The sequence below is a fragment of the Danio aesculapii genome, chromosome 4 (genome assembly GCF_903798145.1).
Source record: "Danio aesculapii chromosome 4, fDanAes4.1, whole genome shotgun sequence".
Classification (NCBI taxonomy): Eukaryota; Metazoa; Chordata; class Actinopteri; order Cypriniformes; family Danionidae; genus Danio; species Danio aesculapii.
In genome coordinates this window covers 26,010,900-26,027,592 of record NC_079438.1, presented here as the reverse complement: position 1 = coordinate 26,027,592, position 16,693 = coordinate 26,010,900, and the positions used below count along the sequence as shown (strand labels likewise).

The window sequence follows — 16,693 nt, the reverse complement described above, 5'->3', positions numbered from 1 at the left end:
AACCCCTTCTATATACGGTTACACTTCGCAATACAAACGGATTAAAATTTAAAATGTCCTTTGAATCAAATGTCCATGTAACTTTAGCAAAGCAAAGTGCAGAAAGAAAATGTCCCGCTTATTTTTTTTTTCTTTAGTGTTCAAACCAGTCACTGAAGAATCGCTCCGGTCATGCAGATCAATGAAGGCAGCATCACCCAGCTCCTGCGACAGTCCTCACCCTTGCAGCATCTCCGGTGGTCAGCAATCAGCAAACCAAACGACGAGTCACGGCACCAATCTGTAATGGATGTCCTTCTGCGTTGTGTTTGTTTGTGTTTATTAAAGGATCCATACAGCAATGTACTCCAACTGGAATTTATTATTGCATCATTCCTGCATCAAAAAGTATATGCAACAGACATCAGTCCAATAAACCTTCACAGCACAGCAATGTCTGTCTGTCGGACGCCATCTCACAAAGTGAGCCATCATGAGCACAATAACCATGTAAAAAAATAAAAATAAAAAATAATACATAAAGTACATTAAATTGTAACATACCTGCATCAAAAAGTATATGCAACAGACATCAGTCCAATAAACCTTCACAGCACAGCAATGTCTGTTGATCAGTACACAATTTTTAAACTCATTTGCTCTCGTTATCACAGGAAAATGCAGAAATGCTACATAAACTTTCTCAAAAATAACTATAAAAAGTTAACCCCATTTAATCGAATCTCTGAATCACATTTTACATATAACATACAATTTATATGTAATGAAAAAATAAACAAAATAATAAACTAGACAAATAAAGACTTTAATTTGAATTAGCCATTATGCTCATTAAACTTGACTTATATGACGCGTTCCACACTCAATTACCATCAAATTATGTTTCCCTCACAATAATGATACATTAATTAACCTTATTGAAAATGCTGAAAAATCTAAACATCCATATTAATGTAATAATATCGGTATTTATGAGAGGAGCTGAAAAAACGCACCTGTCTGTCGGACGCCATCTCACAAAGTGAGCGCGCACCGGTAACTACGTCAGTTGTCATCTCGCGCCTACGCGATCATACTCACTTATAAATACCCATATTATTTTTCATATGGATGTAAAGAAAACACTATCAAATCTTTGAACAATGAAACATGAATAACGAAAAATATTGAAGGAAAAGGAAAGTAATTATTTGTTCGTCTTGTCCATTTCCTTTAAATTGCCCTTCAAAATAAAATACCCTTCCGATAATAAAAAGGGAGCCAATAATCTAGTGCAACAACACACACACGCCACACATGCTCTCTTACTTAGATAAACATGCTCTCACTCACACACATATTGTACACAAACTTGTTGCATACACACACACACACACACTTGCACACTCTCACTCACACACATATTGTACACACACTTGTTGCAAACACACACACTTGTACACACTCTCACTAACACACTCACTCTTGTACATGCTCTCACACACACACCTACATTCTATCTCTCTGTCTCAAATGTACCTTTTTCACGCTCTTACACACACACAGATGTGCCAGTGTTAATGATACTTCTTTCTATAGTTTTACATGCTCATTAGGCTTAGGATAGGTGGTTGCATTGTGATTATTTGGTGATGAAGGTATTAATTGTTTTAAATAGTTTTTCAGCTAATAATGTTCGTGATGTCATACATCGCTACAAAAGGCTTTTGAAGCTGACAAGACGTGGAGCAACCATGACCAGAGCATTCCAGAGAGAAAGTTTCTCTCGAAATGCAGTGGCCCAGCTCACTCCAATTGCAGAGCTGTACTTTGCTAACAGGGAGCAATTTAACAGCATCAGCTTCACACCAGGAAAATGAACAGAGTTCGCTCAAAAGTGTAGAGAGCTCATTGTTGGAGATGTTCACATAAAAGTCCTATCAATGAAAAGGAAGGGTTCACTTTTGCCTTTTTGTCTGAATAAGTGATTAGAGTAGATTTGCTCTGTCACTTATTGTTAAGGCCATGTTTATTGTATGTTTCTGTGTTCAATAATGTTTCTGTTTACTGTTGTTAAAATGTAGAAGCAAAAAAGTAGAGCACAATAAGCTCAGCTTATAATGCCAAAAATATATATTATATTGAGATCAGATGCAAAAACCTTTAAATGGCGTCTAAATTCATTAAATTTCTTTCCCTTTTTTAATCCTGGGTCGCCACAGCAGAATGAACCACCAACTTATTAAGCACATGTTTTACACAGCAGATGCCCTTTCAGCTGCAACCCATTACTGGGAAACATCCATACACACTCATTCACTACGGACAATTCGAGCTTACTCAATTCACCTGTACACTGTAAAAAGTATGACCTAGATCTAACTTATAAAAAGTGAGGCAAGTGGCTGCATCGGACGTTTTAGATTGAATCAACTTCCAGCCTTTTTTAAGTATATTAAACACTAAAACATTGCTTAAAACAAATGTAACAAAATTAAGTTGAGCCAACTAATATTTCTAAAATTACTCAAGTCAGATAAACTTACCTTTTTTGTTAAACCTAACTGATTTATACATTGCTATATGTTGCCTGTACTTATTTTAATTAGGTATTAAGAACTTTATTATCTAAATAAAATTAACCATGCATATGTCATTTAAAATGAATTCAATTGACTTCTGGCTGTAACCTCAGAAAATAAATCTTCATTTCTATATTCTACGCACAATATACAGTGATTAAGTAAAAACAGATAAACAGACTTTAAGGTCAATAACAATTAAATAAGAATGGGAAGATGGATTAAAGACCATAACATTTATTCAATGTCAACCTGTGTCCCTTTTAATAGTGACTACAAAACAGGCCATTAATGTGGCTGCACATACACAATACACAAATAAAAACATTAATAATGCCAGATCCTATTGAGAAATCATCTAAGACAACTCAGTAAGGAGATCTGCATACTTTGATGATGCATAAGGTCCAGTCCCACAAAGAGTCTCTGATATATGTCAAATAATGTATACAGTTTTGATGAAAGTCGAGGACATCGGTAAGTCCAAACAGGAGCCATCGTGCATTTGACAGGTTTGGTAAACCTCTGACAGTCCTATGATTATTCAAACTGTGTTGGGTTGATGGCAAATTTTTCCCGTGGGCAGCCGCATGCACCTCTGACTCCACACAACTCTATTGGTGGAGAGAAAAAGAAACAGGAGTTCAGGTGGTTGATACTAAATAATATTAAATAGCTAAATGCTAAATAGCAAATATCTTAGAAAAACTACAAGTGAAGTTACAAAAGTGCAGTGAGAATGATACATGGATGAAAGACCTTAGTTTATCAGTTAAAAATTACCCGTAGTTAAAACAAAAAAAAAAAGTTATATAGGTTATTGTGTACTTATCCCAGGTGTTTTTAAGAATCAAATTCTAAAGAAAACTGTGATTTTATTCAGTGTAACAGTGTATGGCATCTTGGTTGCCTGTCAATCAAGGAATTATTTAAATTTAGGTATTACATTTTCAGTTTATTTTTGCAACTTATAAAGCATAAAAATGTGTATGTAGATTACATATTAAACAGTTTGAAAATGGTGAATATAAAATCTATAATTTAACTGTCATCTTCATTTTGCACCAAACTTTGCATAAGTCATAATACAAAATTAAATACATTGCCATTTTACATATTACATTAAAGTTTACATTACATTTTTGCTGAAGCTACATTTAATTTAATTTTCTCCAAATTTAATGTTACTGGCAAATGACAGTTCAGTGAATCAGTGTTTTCAGTTAGCTTTAGTAAAAGACTGACAGATAATAAGAAACTGCATTAGGATATTGTTTACTGTTTGTTCATTGCACACATACAAAAAATCTTCAGATATCAAACGTAAGTCTATGGAGCCCACTATTGTTTGCAATTTTACCCATGTTTTACTTACTCGCAAATACTAATAGCTGTAATTGTATCTAATGTTTTTCTTAACAAAATAAACTAAATCCCTTTGGTATCTAAAGACCAAGAAAATGCATTTTAGAATGAGGTGCGCACATTTTAAATGGTTCTGTAAACATAAATGTAATTTAAGTTAAAATAAATTATAAATCTGTAATTTATTAACTTTGCAGTATTAACAAAAAACTTCTGGACTAAATCTCTAAAACCCAAACCTTAAGCTACTTAATGTTATGCTAAACACAAACTTCTGTTCCATACGTTTCTGCATTTAATATGCATCCTAAATGTGCTGATAACTATTTAGGTGAGCTAGCCAGGTTAGCGCTAGCAAACTGCACCCACACCCCGACCGCCCACCAGAGACCTTGTTAATCCGTTCTGTAACGTTAGTTATACCTACTAAGTGTTTTAAAACTACTTTAACTTTTTTTTTCTCAGGACTATCACTTTTAATCGTTAGCATGAACTAGCGTTGGTTAGCGTTAGCCAACTTAGCTTTCCATGTGAGAGCAGTCTGTTACCTGACGTTACAGTACAATTTACAAGCTAAAACCTCACCTGCCTAGTGAAGTCGGCAGTTTAGCATGACTTTGCCATTATCATTCGGCTACATTTGCAACTTACTGTGTTAATCAGATCCGCTGCTGCGAGCAGTTTATGTCGACCATTGAAGATGCTGTCTGGCTGCAAAGTGGCGGGCAGTGAAAATGGGGTCACGCAGAAATATTAAAATCACGTTTGATGAACAGACCTGCACACATCGACAGCTGCTCTAATAAATTGTCTGTGTCAACTCACTTTTATAACATTTATTCTACACAATAACCACATACAAAAATCTACTCAAATAAATTGCATTAGTTTTATTCAAAATATACTGTTATATAAAAACTGATCTATTTTAAGTAAAGAAGAAGCAAATTGATATTTTTTGGTATAAAACAAATATAATTAACTAGATTGCAATTATTTAAAGTATATAAAACCAACTTTGTGAGTGTAGCACTTTTTACAGTGTACCACATGTCTTTGGACTTGTGGGGGAAACTGGAGCACTCGAAGGAAGCCCACATGGTATGCCACAGAAATGCCACCTGACCCAGCCGAGGCTCAAACCATCAACCTTTTGCTGTGAGGCAAACGTGTTACCCACTGTGCCACCATGTCACCTCGTCATCTAAATTGTATTTCTAAAATTAGTTATTTTTCAGCCTACTATGTTAAAGACAATGAAAAAAAACATTCTCAGTGGGTAGCACGTTCGCCTCACAGGAAGAAGGTCACTGGTTCGAGCCTCGGCTGGGTCAGTTGGTGTTTCTGTGTGGAGTTTGCATGTTCTTCCGGTGTTCGCGTTGGTTTCCTCTGGGTGCTCCGCTTCCCCCCACAAGTCCAAAAACATGTGGTAGAGGTGAATTGGGTTGGGTAAATTGTCCTTAGTTCATGTGTGTAAATGACTGTGTATGGATGTTTCCCAGTGATGGGTTGCAGCTGTAAGGGCATCCGTTGCATAAAAACATATGCTGGATAAGTTGGCGGTTCATTCCACTGTGGATGTAACAACAATTGTTCTTAATTGTCCTGAACCAAATGTTTTCTTCAGCTTAATTACCTAGGCTGTTAATTTTTTTATTTTATTTTTGTTTTGACAGCAATAAATTAAAAGCAGTTGGACGAACTAATGACTCTGGTATTTATTTGTATGTTCTTGTACGTGTGGCGCTGTTGTGTTTTTGTCTTCAAATACTTGCATCAGTGTCACTACTACCTGTCTGTTGACTATCTGCTGAACATTTACAGATTAGTAGCCATGCTGTCTGTGATGTTGGTTCCTTACAGTCATTCAACAGCATTTCTTAGGTTTTCATTTCATTTTGATGGGCCCAGTGTGACAACAGATGAGCTGATAAATGTACCTTAAAAGGCACCTATGGTAAAAAATCTACTTTTCAAGCTGTTTGGACAGACATATGTGCATGTATGGTGTATAGACCATCATATTGGGGTGATATAAGCACACCCAGTGCTTTTTTTTCAATTTAACAACATAAAAACGATGGAGCAATTGGAGCGGTTTTCAAACCGACCGCAACTTTACGTAGGAGTGCGGTCCCCCCGCCCATCAATATTGATCCCAGAAGCTCCCTGTGATCTTAACTAGCATGCGTTTTAGAATTCTAAACATCGGTTTCTATCAGGGTTCACTCAAGTCGACGGCTGGGCGCCTCGGACCGCTGCAGACTTGAATTGCCGTTGTGTGTACCCTAATAGAAACCTATGTTTAGAATTAAAAAATGCGTGGCGCGATGATTCGGAACACTTCATGTTTCTGCCCTGCCACAGAGAGTGTCTGGTGTGCCGTGTCGCGGCTTCGAGCGGCGCATCCGGTGCCTCAGTAAAAGTTCATTCAGTGTGCGTGGTTATTAGTTTCTGTGTACAAGCTCAGCACTTGAAACTAGCACACAGTTGGCTCTAAAACTGTACAAAGACACATATGATTTTGTACTCTCTGCTTGGTCTGTGTCCGAGTCGTACATGTACGACTGATTGCTGAACCTTTCACTCCTGCTCCTTCTCTGTCTGCCTGTCAGACTCTGTTGCAAATGCAGAGCGGGTGAGCTCATGGCCCCGCCCCTTGTTACGTTGGCGGGAAGCCGAAACTAATTTACATGTAAAGCAACACATCCATAAATCAGCGAACTGTGGACACGCCCCCAACATGACACTTTTTAACACATTATAATAAAAAAATCTGAATTGTGTTTTAAACTGAACCTAAACTGGCACACTCAGAAGAACCATAATATTAATATTAAATCTTAAAAAATAGGTAAACTATGTTCCCTTTAAAGTAAAATAACTGTCTACTGAAAGTTAGGTTAAATGCAACAAATAGTTAATTGAACACTCTTAGATTGTACCTAACCCTAATTTTATATTTGATTAAAGTTCATGTTAAAATATCTTGCGTTGCTACTTATAGGCATCTGAATGTTTACTCAAAGTCTATTCATAAACTGGATAACAACTACATGCAGACAATAACAACAAACATCTTGGTGGTCAATGTTCTGAAAACTTGTTGAGGATTTGTTGCATATCTACTAATACATTGTTGAACATCTGTAGAAGATTAGTTGCATATCTACTGAAACACTGTTGAACATCTACAACCTAATTTGGTAACACGTAACTTACCAAGTTTAATAAATGTTGAGGATTTGTTGCATATCTACTGAAACACTGTTGAACATCTAGAACCTAATTAGGTAACACTTATCTTACCGAAAGTTTAATAAATGTTTACATGCTGTAGACATTGTATTGATTGCCTAAGAACATTTAAAGACAATCTACAGATACTATCCAGATGAAAGTAAACAGATAAGAACTTGAAAAGTAACTTACGGTCAGCAGACTATCTAAAGGGGGACCATCAAAATAAAGTGTTACCCGGTTCCTTTTCGTTGGCATCTTGTTGAAGGCATACAAAAAATCCATGACAAATGATTGCCGAAATGGCCCAGTGGCCAAGGGATAAGGCATCAACCTCCGGGGCTTGGGATTGTTGGTTCAAATCCCATCTGGGTTGTCTTTGAAGGTCTCACTTCAATTTGGGAGCAATGTTTGGTGGATGAAACACGGTAGCTGTGAAAACCTTCTTGAGATGTGTTTGCATGTCATTAACTTCCTGCATTGCCATGCATGTTACCTCTTATGACTAAAAGGGTAACGAGATACCTAACGCGAAAGGCCATTTCGAATCCTGCATGGTGCCTACAGAGAGGAGACGGTGTAAAAAGACAAAATGGTGCTTACATATAAAGCTGGTGGGTTGTTCAAGATCCGTAAACAAATCTATCAACCGAATCATTGCCGCTCCTTTTTTTGTCTGTATAGTTGTACATGTTAGACTGATTTAGATCAGAAGTCCACTAAATGTTCATTAAGTAAAGTCACAGCAAAAGCAGCTACAATTAACATAGAAACATCATGGATAGCACAGCACCGCTGCTTGTTCTATGACTGTCGTAGGACTCGTCCGGGATTTGAACCCGGGACCTCTCGCACCCTAAGCGAGAATCATACTCCTAGACCAACGAGCCCTGTAGAAGCAGTCTGCAGTGCCGCAAAAAATTCTTCGAAGCTGGGCATTGTGGGTTTAAAGTACCAACTGGGTTGTCTTTGATGCAGTTCCTTTTAAGTTGACTGAGCAAGACAATCCAGTATTACCTTTAAAAAGCTAGGTTCATACCCTTAGGTCAAAAAGACATGACAATGGAAAACTCCTCAGAGAAGCTGTTTTGTCATTAGGTGTAAACATCAGATCGTCTGAATGCAATATGGCATAGGGATCCTAAAGAACTGTTTTCTGAGTAACAAGAGCTTCCTGAGCCATACATCAGATATGACAAAGGCTAGTGTTGACCCAGTGGCCTAATGGATAAGGCATCAGCCTTCGAAGCTGGGGATTGTGGGTTCAAGTCCCATCTGGGTTTTCTTTGTTGGGTTACATTTAAGTTGTGTGAAACAATTCCGACTGGTCTTCTCAAAACTTAGGCGTGATGATCTGAGGACAATAGTTAGCTTCGAATTCTCAGACTTGCTGCACACTTCAAATAAGATTCATCCAATCTTGCTTGAATCTCACTGTCACGTTACAAACCTAAATGGTTCCGCTAAGCTTTGGTAATGAAGATCTTGACTTCAAGTACCCCGTGTCTTTCAAGCAATGCTTGTGCCGCTTTTTACAACCTCAGGCCATTTATGCCCCAACTGTGCTGCGTTCAATGTTGCCCACATTCAGCAGAAAAAGTCAACGAGCTGCCACCATGTGTAGTCGTGGCCGAGAGGTTAAGGCGATGGACTTGAAATCCATTGGGGTCTCCCCGCGCAGGTTCGAACCCTGCCGACTACGGAACAGCCAGCTGCTTTTGCTTTTTTTCTCTGTGAGAGGAACTGTGGCTTTTGCGACGTTTGGTTGCGGGCCTGCGTGTTTAATCCCATATTGAATAATTCAAGTCCAGCGACTAGTCACAATTTAGCTTTTTTTGTAGTCCCTACACTCTGATGTTGCCTAGAGAAACGTTCAATTAATCGACAGCAACATCTTGTACGGCTCATCAAGATTGGGATTTGATAGTTTTTTTTCCAAGTCGCCCAGTCCTTTTTGGCTGTCCCTTTGTGGCACATTTTCCCCACTCCATCTGCTTCTGGAGAGTTGCTTTATGCACAGCTCTTTTCAAGACTGATGCTAGCACAGTTCCAAAAGGCCCAGGCGAAATGTGCTTTTGGCCATGCTTTTGGACCCCTGTTGAACCTGTGCTTGGTTGCCACCTCAGCAGGAGACAGAAAGCAGATGTCTGTAGTCGTGGCTGAGCGGTTAAGGCGATGGACTAGAAATCCATTGGGGCTTCCCCGTGCAGGTTTGAATCCTTCCAACTATGTTGTTTTGCACGTCCACTTATGTTGTTGTTCTCTTTTCTTTCAAGCCTCCTATACGTAATTGCAATCCTCCTCTGCATCTCACAAACAAGCCCCTGTCACTTAGTGACCAGGCAGCTGTGGGTGAGTGACAGTGGTTTGCCGCGACCGTACAGTCATCCGTACTCTGTGTTGTGGCCAGAGAAATCCCAGTTTGAATCACGGTCACAAACCAGTGTCCCTTAGTGTCCAGGCAGCTGCAGAGCTTATCGGTGAGTGAGCGGTGTGCCGTGATCGTATCGCGGACAGTACTCTGTGTTGTGGCCGCAGCAACCCCGGATCGAATCTGGGTCACGGCAGCGTGTTCCTGTTAACTGCGAGCAATGCTTGTGCTGCTTTTTACAACCTCAGGCCATTTATGCCCCAACTGTGCTGCGTTCAATGTTGCCCACATTCAGCAGAAAAAGTCAATGAGCTACCACCATGCGTAGTCGTGGCCGAGAGGTTAAGGCGATGGACTTGAAATCCATTGGGGTCTCCCCGCGCAGGTTCGAACCCTGCCGACTACGGAACAGCTAGCTGCTTTTGCTTTTTCTCTCTGTGAGAGGAACTGTGGCTTTTGCGACCTTTGGTTGCGGGCCTGCCTGTTTAATCCCATATTGAATAATTCAAGTCCAGCGACTAGTCGCAATTTAGCTTTTTTTGTAGTCCCTACACTCTGATGTTGCCTAGAGAAACGTTCAATAAATCGACAGCAACATCTTGTACGGCTCATCAAGATTGGGATTTGATAGTTTGTTTTCCAAGTCGCCCAGTCCGTTTTGGCTGTCCCTTTGGGGCACATTTTCCCCACTCCATCTGCTTCTGGAGAGTTGCTTTATGCACAGCTCTTTTCAAGACTGATGCTAGCACAGTTCCAAAAGGCCCAGGCGAAATGTGCTTTTGGCCATGCTTTTGGACCATGGCTTTGGTAACACCTAATGACTTCAAGGTCTTTCACGGTGCAGCTCAGCAGTGGCATGGCACAGCTCTGAAACGCCGTTTCCTGGAGGACGCCTGCATCTGTTTTTTTTAAGAGGACGCAGGTCTGTGCTGTGATGAGAAAGTGTTGTCAGCCGGCAAGGGGCTTGCAGAGGGCCAACTCCGCAAACAGGTGCGTCAGCAGACAGGAGCCCGGATAGCTCAGTCGGTAGAGCATCAGACTTTTAATCTGAGGGTCCAGGGTTCAAGTCCCTGCTTGGGCGAAGGCCTGTCTGTTTGTCAGAGACCTCGTTGTTCTTTTCATATCACTTGGTGGCTGTCCATTGTGGTGTGGCCTGCGAGAGCACGTTGCTCTGAATTCAGATCATCAGCTTGTGTGGAAAGAGTGCCCATGAAGTTAGCTGAGTTTGTTAGATTAGAGAGCTATGCTGTCCCTGCTTCCCAGAGATTGTACGGAAAAGTTGCACTAGAGCTAGTGCACCTTCCTTTACCCCTGTTGACCCTGTGCTTGGTTGCCACCTCAGCAGGAGAGAGAAAGCAGACGTCTGTAGTCGTGGCCGAGTGGTTAAGGCGATGGACTAGAAATCCATTGGGGTTTCCCCGCGCAGGTTCGAATCCTGCCGACTACGTTGTTTTGCACGTCCACTTATGTTGTTGTTCTCTTTTCTTTCAAGCCTCCTATACGTAATTGGAATCCTCCTCTGCAACTCACAAACAAGCCCCTGTCACTTAGTGACCAGGCAGCTGTGGGTGAGCGACAGTGGTTTGCCGCGACCGTACAGTCATTATAGTGGAACTTTTAATATGTAATCACTATATAATCTGCCACTATTAAAATATAGATTACTATTAAAATATACTGTTAAAACGTATTGAAAGACCTATATTCAAGTGATGCAGAAGAGACATACAAACATGCAGGGCCTTATAATTGAGGGCCTTACAATTGAAGCACAGCAGGTCATGCGCCAAAGTGAGAACATTATGACAGAGCGTATGCAATACATTTAGACAATGTATATGTTGAACAAGACAAAAACAACCCTCGTCAAAATAGCATACATAAGGAGAATCATTTAGAAAATATGGAAACATCATGATCATATGCAAACACATGATTGTAAGCACATGCTATGTGACCTTTAAGATATATAAAAACAGAAAAACATACAGCCATTAATTAAAAAGCTAGGATGCTATTGGAGCCGGGAATAGGGTGATGTTAAATCATATCTCATGATACCTATGGATAAGAAACTGTATATAAACTGTGGGTTTTTGGACATTGAGGGGGAGAGAGCTCGATCGACCATCTCTGCTGTAACAATAAACTGCTTCAACTTGAGAACTTCGAAGACCTCAGCCTCTTTTTTGAAACCTAGAAGATGTTTGTCGAGATCCAGTGCAACTTTCCACTACACTGTTAACCGAAAGGTTGGTGGTTCGAGCCCTCCCAGGGAAGAACGAATGCTTTTGCTGCCTTGCAACTGCTAACACGTGCACCGGGCAATGATCCTGGGCCACGTGCTGTCTGGCGTTACAAGATGACATCAGGATTTAGCAGAAGTTTGTTGTCCAGTGCCTAGATTGACCAAGTTACTTATTCCAGTTGACTTAAAATCAGCATCAAATGTTACACAGGTAGGGAAGGTATTGATCAAAACAGTGACTAGAATGAGTTTCTCCCTAGCCCGGCTAGCTCAGTCGGGAGAGCATGAGACACTTAATCTCAGTGATGTTAGTTCAAGCCTCACGTTGGGTGTTTCTATTACCTTTCTCTCTCTCTTTTCGGCAGCTTTCATTTGGGTTCATCCAGCAGACCAAGTGAGACAAAGTTCAGCGTTTCTACCACAGTTGGTATATTTAGTCTGAGTCTCTGTGGCACAATCGGTTAGTGCGTTTGGCTGTTAACCAAAAGGTTGTTGCTTTGAGCCCATCCAGGGACGAACGAAGGCTTTTGCTGCCTTGCAACTGCTAACACGTGCACCGGGCAATGATCCTGGGCCACGTGCTGTCTGGCGTTACAAGATGACATCAGGATTTAGCAGAAGTTTGTTGTCCAGTGCCTGGATCGGCCAAGTTACTTATTCCAGTTGACTTAAAATCAGCATCAAACTTTACACAGGTAGGGAAGGTATTGATCAAAACTGTGAATAGAATGGATGCATCAGAAGCCCGGCTAGCTCAGTCGGTAGAGCATGAGACTCTTAATCTCAGGGTCGTGGGTTCGAGCCCCACGTTGGGCGTTTTTCTCTCTCTTTTCGGCAGCTTTCAATTGTATTCTTCGAGCACACCAATTGAGACAAAGTTCAGCATTTCTACTACAGTTGTGTTGCTCTCGAAGTCTCTGTGGCGCAATTGGTTAGCGCGTTCGGCTGTTAACCGAAAGGATGGTGGTTCGAGTCCACCCAGGGACGAATTAAGCTTTTCTCTGCCTTGCAACTGCTAACACGTGCACCGGGCAATGATCCTGGGCCACGTGCTGTCTGGCGTTACAAGATGACATCAGGATTTAGCAGAAGTTTGTTGTCCAGTGCCTGGATCGGCCAAGTTACTTATTCCAGTTGACTTAAAATCAGCATCAAACTTTACACAGGTAGGGAAGGTATTGATCAAAACAGTGACTAGAATGAACGCATCAGAAGCCTGGCTAGCTCAGTCGGTAGAGCATGAGACTCTTAATCTCAGGGTCGTGGGTTCGAGCCCCACGTTGGGCGTTTTTCTCTCTCTTTTCGGCAGCTTTCAATTGGATTCTTCGAGCATACCTATTGAGACAAAGTTCAGCATTTCTACTACAGTTGTGTTGCTCTCGAAGTCTCTGTGGCGCAATTGGTTAGCTCGTTCGGCTGTTAACCGAAAGGTAGGTGGTTCGAGTCCACCCAGGGATGAATTAAGCTTTTCTCTGCCTTGCAACTGCTAACACGTGCACCGGGCAATGATCCTGGGCCACGTGCTGTCTGGCGTTACAAGATGACATCAGGATTTAGCAGAAGTTTGTTCTCCAGTGCCTGGATCGGCCAAGTTACTTATTCCAGTTGACTTAAAATCAGCATCAAACTTTACACAGGTAGGGAAGGTATTGATCAAAACAGTGACTAGAATAAATGTATTGGAAGCCCGGCTAGCTCAGTCGGTAGAGCATGAGACTCTTAATCTCAGGGTCGTGGGTTCGAGCCCCACGTTGGGCGTTTCTGTTACCTTTCTCTCTCTCTTTTCGGCAGCTTTCAATTGGATTCTTCGAGCACACCTATTGAGACAAAGTTCAGCATTTCTACTACAGCTGGGTTGCTCTCGAAGTCTCTGTGGCGCAATTGGTTAGCGCGTTCGGCTGTTAACCGAAAGGTTGGTGGTCCGAGCCCACCCAGCGACGATTTAAGCCTTTCTCTGCCTAGCAACTGCTAACACCTGCACTGGGCATAGATCCTGGGGCACGTGCTGTCTGGCGTTACAAGATGACATCAGGATTTAGCAGAAGTTTGTTGTCCAGTGCCTGCATCGGCCAAGTTACTTATTCCAGTTGACTTAAAATTGGCATCAAACTTTACACAGGTAGGGAAGGTATTGATCAAAACAGTGACTAGAATGAGTTTCTCACTAGCCCGGCTAGCTCAGTCGGGAGAGCATGAGACACTTAATCTCAGTGACGTTAGTTCAAGCCTCACGTTGGGTGTTTCTGTTACCTTTCTCTCTCTCTTTTCGGCAGCTTTCATTTGGGTTCATCCAGCAGACCAAGTGAGACAAAGTTCTGGTTTCTACCACAGTTGGTATATTTAGTCTGAGTCTCTGTGGCACAATCGGTTAGTGCGTTCGGCTATTAACCAAAAGGTTGTTGCTTTGAGCCCATCCAGGGACGAACGAAGGCTTTTGCTGCCTTGCAACTGCTAACACGTGCACCGGGCAATGATCCTGGGCCACGTGCTGTCTGGCGTTACAAGATAACATTAAAAACATTAAACTTTACACAGGTAGGGAAGGTATTGATCAAAACAGTGACTTTCTCTTGAATGAGCATCTCACAAGCCCTGTCTGGCGTTACAAGATGACATCAGGATTTAGCAGAAGTTTTTTGTCCAGTGCCTCTATTGGCCAAGTTACTTATTCCAGTTGACTTAAAATCAGCATCAAACTTTACACAGGTAGGGAAGGTATTGATAAAAACAGTGACTAGAATGAGTGTCTCACAAGCCTGGCTAGCTCAGACGGGAGAGCATGAGACACTTAATCTCAGTGATGTGGGTTTGAGCCCTACGTTGGCTGTTTCTGTTACCTTTCTCTCTCTTTTCGGCAGCTTTTATTTGGATTCATCCTGCAGACCAAGTGAGACAAAGTTCAGGTTTTCTACAACAGTCGGTTTGGTGTCTGAGTCTCAGTGGGGCAATCGGTTAGCATGTTCGGCTCTTAGCCCAAAGCTTGGTGGTTCGAGCCCACCCAGGGAAGGATGAATGCTTTTGCTGCCTTGCAACTGCTAACACGTGCACCGGGCATGGATCCTGGGCCACGTGCTGTCTGGCGTTACAAGATGACATCAGGATTTAGCAGAAGTTTGTTGTCCAGTGCCTAGATAGACCAAGTTACTGATTCCAGTTGACTTAAAATCAGCATCAAACTTTACACAAGTAGGGAAGGTATTGATCAAAACAGTGACTAGAATGAGTTTCTCACTAGCCCGGCTAGCTCAGTCGGGAGAGCATGAGACACTTAAACTCAGTGACGTTAGTTCAAGCCTCACGTTGGGTGTTTCTGTTACCTTTCTCTCTCTCTTTTCGGCAGCTTTCATTTGGGTTCATCCAGCAGACCAAGTGAGACAAAGTTCAGCGTTTCTACCACAGTTGGTATATTTAGTCTGAGTCTCTGTGGCACAATAGGTTAGTGCGTTCGGCTGTTAACCAAAAGGTTGTTGCTTTGAGCCCATCCAGGGACGAACGAAGGCTTTTGCTGCCTTGCAACTGCTAACACGTGCACCGGGCAATGATCCTGGGCCACGTGCTGTCTGGCGTTACAAGATGACATCAGGATTTAGCAGAAGTTTGTTGTCCAGTGCCTGGATCGGCCAAGTTACTTATTCCAGTTGACTTAAAATCAGCATCAAACTTTACACAGGTAGGGAAGGTATTGATCAAAACAGTGACTAGAATAAATGTATCGGAAGCCCGGCTAGCTCAGTTGGTAGAGCATGAGACTCTTAATCTCAGGGTCGTGGGTTCGAGCTGTATTGGCCAATTTTTTTTTATGCCAGTTGACATAAAAAAAACATTAAACTTTACACAGGTAGGGAAGGTATTGATCAAAACAGTGACTAGAATGAACGCATCAGAAGCCCGGCTAACTCAGTCGGTAGAGCATGAGACTCTTAATCTCAGGGTCGTGGGTTCGAGCCCCACATTGGGCGTTTTTCTCTCTTTTTTCGGCAGCTTTCAATTGGATTCTTCGAGCATACCTATTAAGACAAAGTTCAGCATTTCTACTACAGTTGTGTTGCTCTCGAAGTCTCTGTGGCGCAATTGGTTAGCGTGTTCGGCTGTTAACTGAAAGGTTGGTGGTTCAAGCCCACTCAGGGACGAATTAAGCTTTTCTCTGCCTTGCAACTGCTAACACGTGCACCGGGCAATGATCCTGGGCCACGTGCTGTCTGGCGTTACAAGATGACATCAGGATTTAGCAGAAGTTTGTTGTCCAGTGCCTAGATAGACCAAGTTACTGATTCCAGTTGACTTAAAATCAGCATCAAACTTTACACAGGTAGGGAAGGTATTGGTCAAAACAGTGACTACAATGAGTTTCTCACTAGCCCGGCTAGCTCAGTCGGGAGAGCATGAGACACTTAATCTCAGTGACGTTAGTTCAAGCCTCACGTTGGGTGTTTCTGTTACCTTTCTCTCTCTCTTTTCGGCAGCCTTCATTTGGGTTCATCCAGCAGACCAAGTGAGACAAAGTTCAGCGTTTCTACCACAGTTGGTATATTTAGTCTGGGTCTCTGTGGCACAATCGGTTAGTGCGTTCAGCTGTTAACCAAAAGGTTGTTGCTTTGAGCCCATCCAGGGACGAACGAAGGCTTTTGCTGCCTTGCAACTGCTAACACGTGCACCGGGCAATGATCCTGGGCCACGTGCTGTCTGGCGTTACAAAATGACATCAGGATTTAGCAGAAGTTTGTTGTCCAGTGCCTGGATCGGCCAAGTTACTTATTCCAGTTGACTTAAAATCAGCATCAAACTTTACACAGGTAGGGAAGGTATTGATCAAAACAGTGACTAGAATAAATGTATCGGAAGCCTGGCTAGCTCAGTCGGGAGAGCATGAGACTCTTAATCTCAGGGTCGTGGGTCCGAGCCCCACGT

At 41.9% G+C, this 16,693-nt stretch overlaps 10 non-coding genes across 10 annotated transcripts; 9 read left to right on the top strand and 1 right to left on the bottom strand.

The window, feature by feature from the left end:
* Positions 1-7,984: 7,984 nt before the first annotated feature.
* trnap-agg (transfer RNA proline (anticodon AGG)) lies at positions 7,985-8,056 on the bottom strand. The gene has a single exon. It is a non-coding gene; the product is annotated as a tRNA-Pro (tRNA).
* Positions 8,057-8,376: 320 nt separating this feature from the next.
* trnar-ucg (transfer RNA arginine (anticodon UCG)) lies at positions 8,377-8,449 on the top strand. The gene has a single exon. It is a non-coding gene; the product is annotated as a tRNA-Arg (tRNA).
* Positions 8,450-8,786: 337 nt separating this feature from the next.
* trnas-uga (transfer RNA serine (anticodon UGA)) lies at positions 8,787-8,868 on the top strand. The gene has a single exon. It is a non-coding gene; the product is annotated as a tRNA-Ser (tRNA).
* Positions 8,869-9,861: 993 nt separating this feature from the next.
* trnas-uga (transfer RNA serine (anticodon UGA)) lies at positions 9,862-9,943 on the top strand. Its single transcript has one exon. It is a non-coding gene; the product is annotated as a tRNA-Ser (tRNA).
* A 602-nt stretch (positions 9,944-10,545) lies between these two features.
* Positions 10,546-10,618, top strand: trnak-uuu (transfer RNA lysine (anticodon UUU)). Its single transcript has one exon. It is a non-coding gene; the product is annotated as a tRNA-Lys (tRNA).
* Positions 10,619-10,902: 284 nt separating this feature from the next.
* trnas-aga (transfer RNA serine (anticodon AGA)) lies at positions 10,903-10,984 on the top strand. Its single transcript has one exon. It is a non-coding gene; the product is annotated as a tRNA-Ser (tRNA).
* Positions 10,985-12,528: 1,544 nt separating this feature from the next.
* On the top strand, positions 12,529-12,601 carry trnak-cuu (transfer RNA lysine (anticodon CUU)). Its single transcript has one exon. It is a non-coding gene; the product is annotated as a tRNA-Lys (tRNA).
* A 97-nt stretch (positions 12,602-12,698) lies between these two features.
* trnan-guu (transfer RNA asparagine (anticodon GUU)) lies at positions 12,699-12,772 on the top strand. The gene has a single exon. It is a non-coding gene; the product is annotated as a tRNA-Asn (tRNA).
* A 227-nt stretch (positions 12,773-12,999) lies between these two features.
* Positions 13,000-13,072, top strand: trnak-cuu (transfer RNA lysine (anticodon CUU)). The gene has a single exon. It is a non-coding gene; the product is annotated as a tRNA-Lys (tRNA).
* Positions 13,073-13,470: 398 nt separating this feature from the next.
* On the top strand, positions 13,471-13,543 carry trnak-cuu (transfer RNA lysine (anticodon CUU)). The gene has a single exon. It is a non-coding gene; the product is annotated as a tRNA-Lys (tRNA).
* Positions 13,544-16,693: the final 3,150 nt, after the last annotated feature.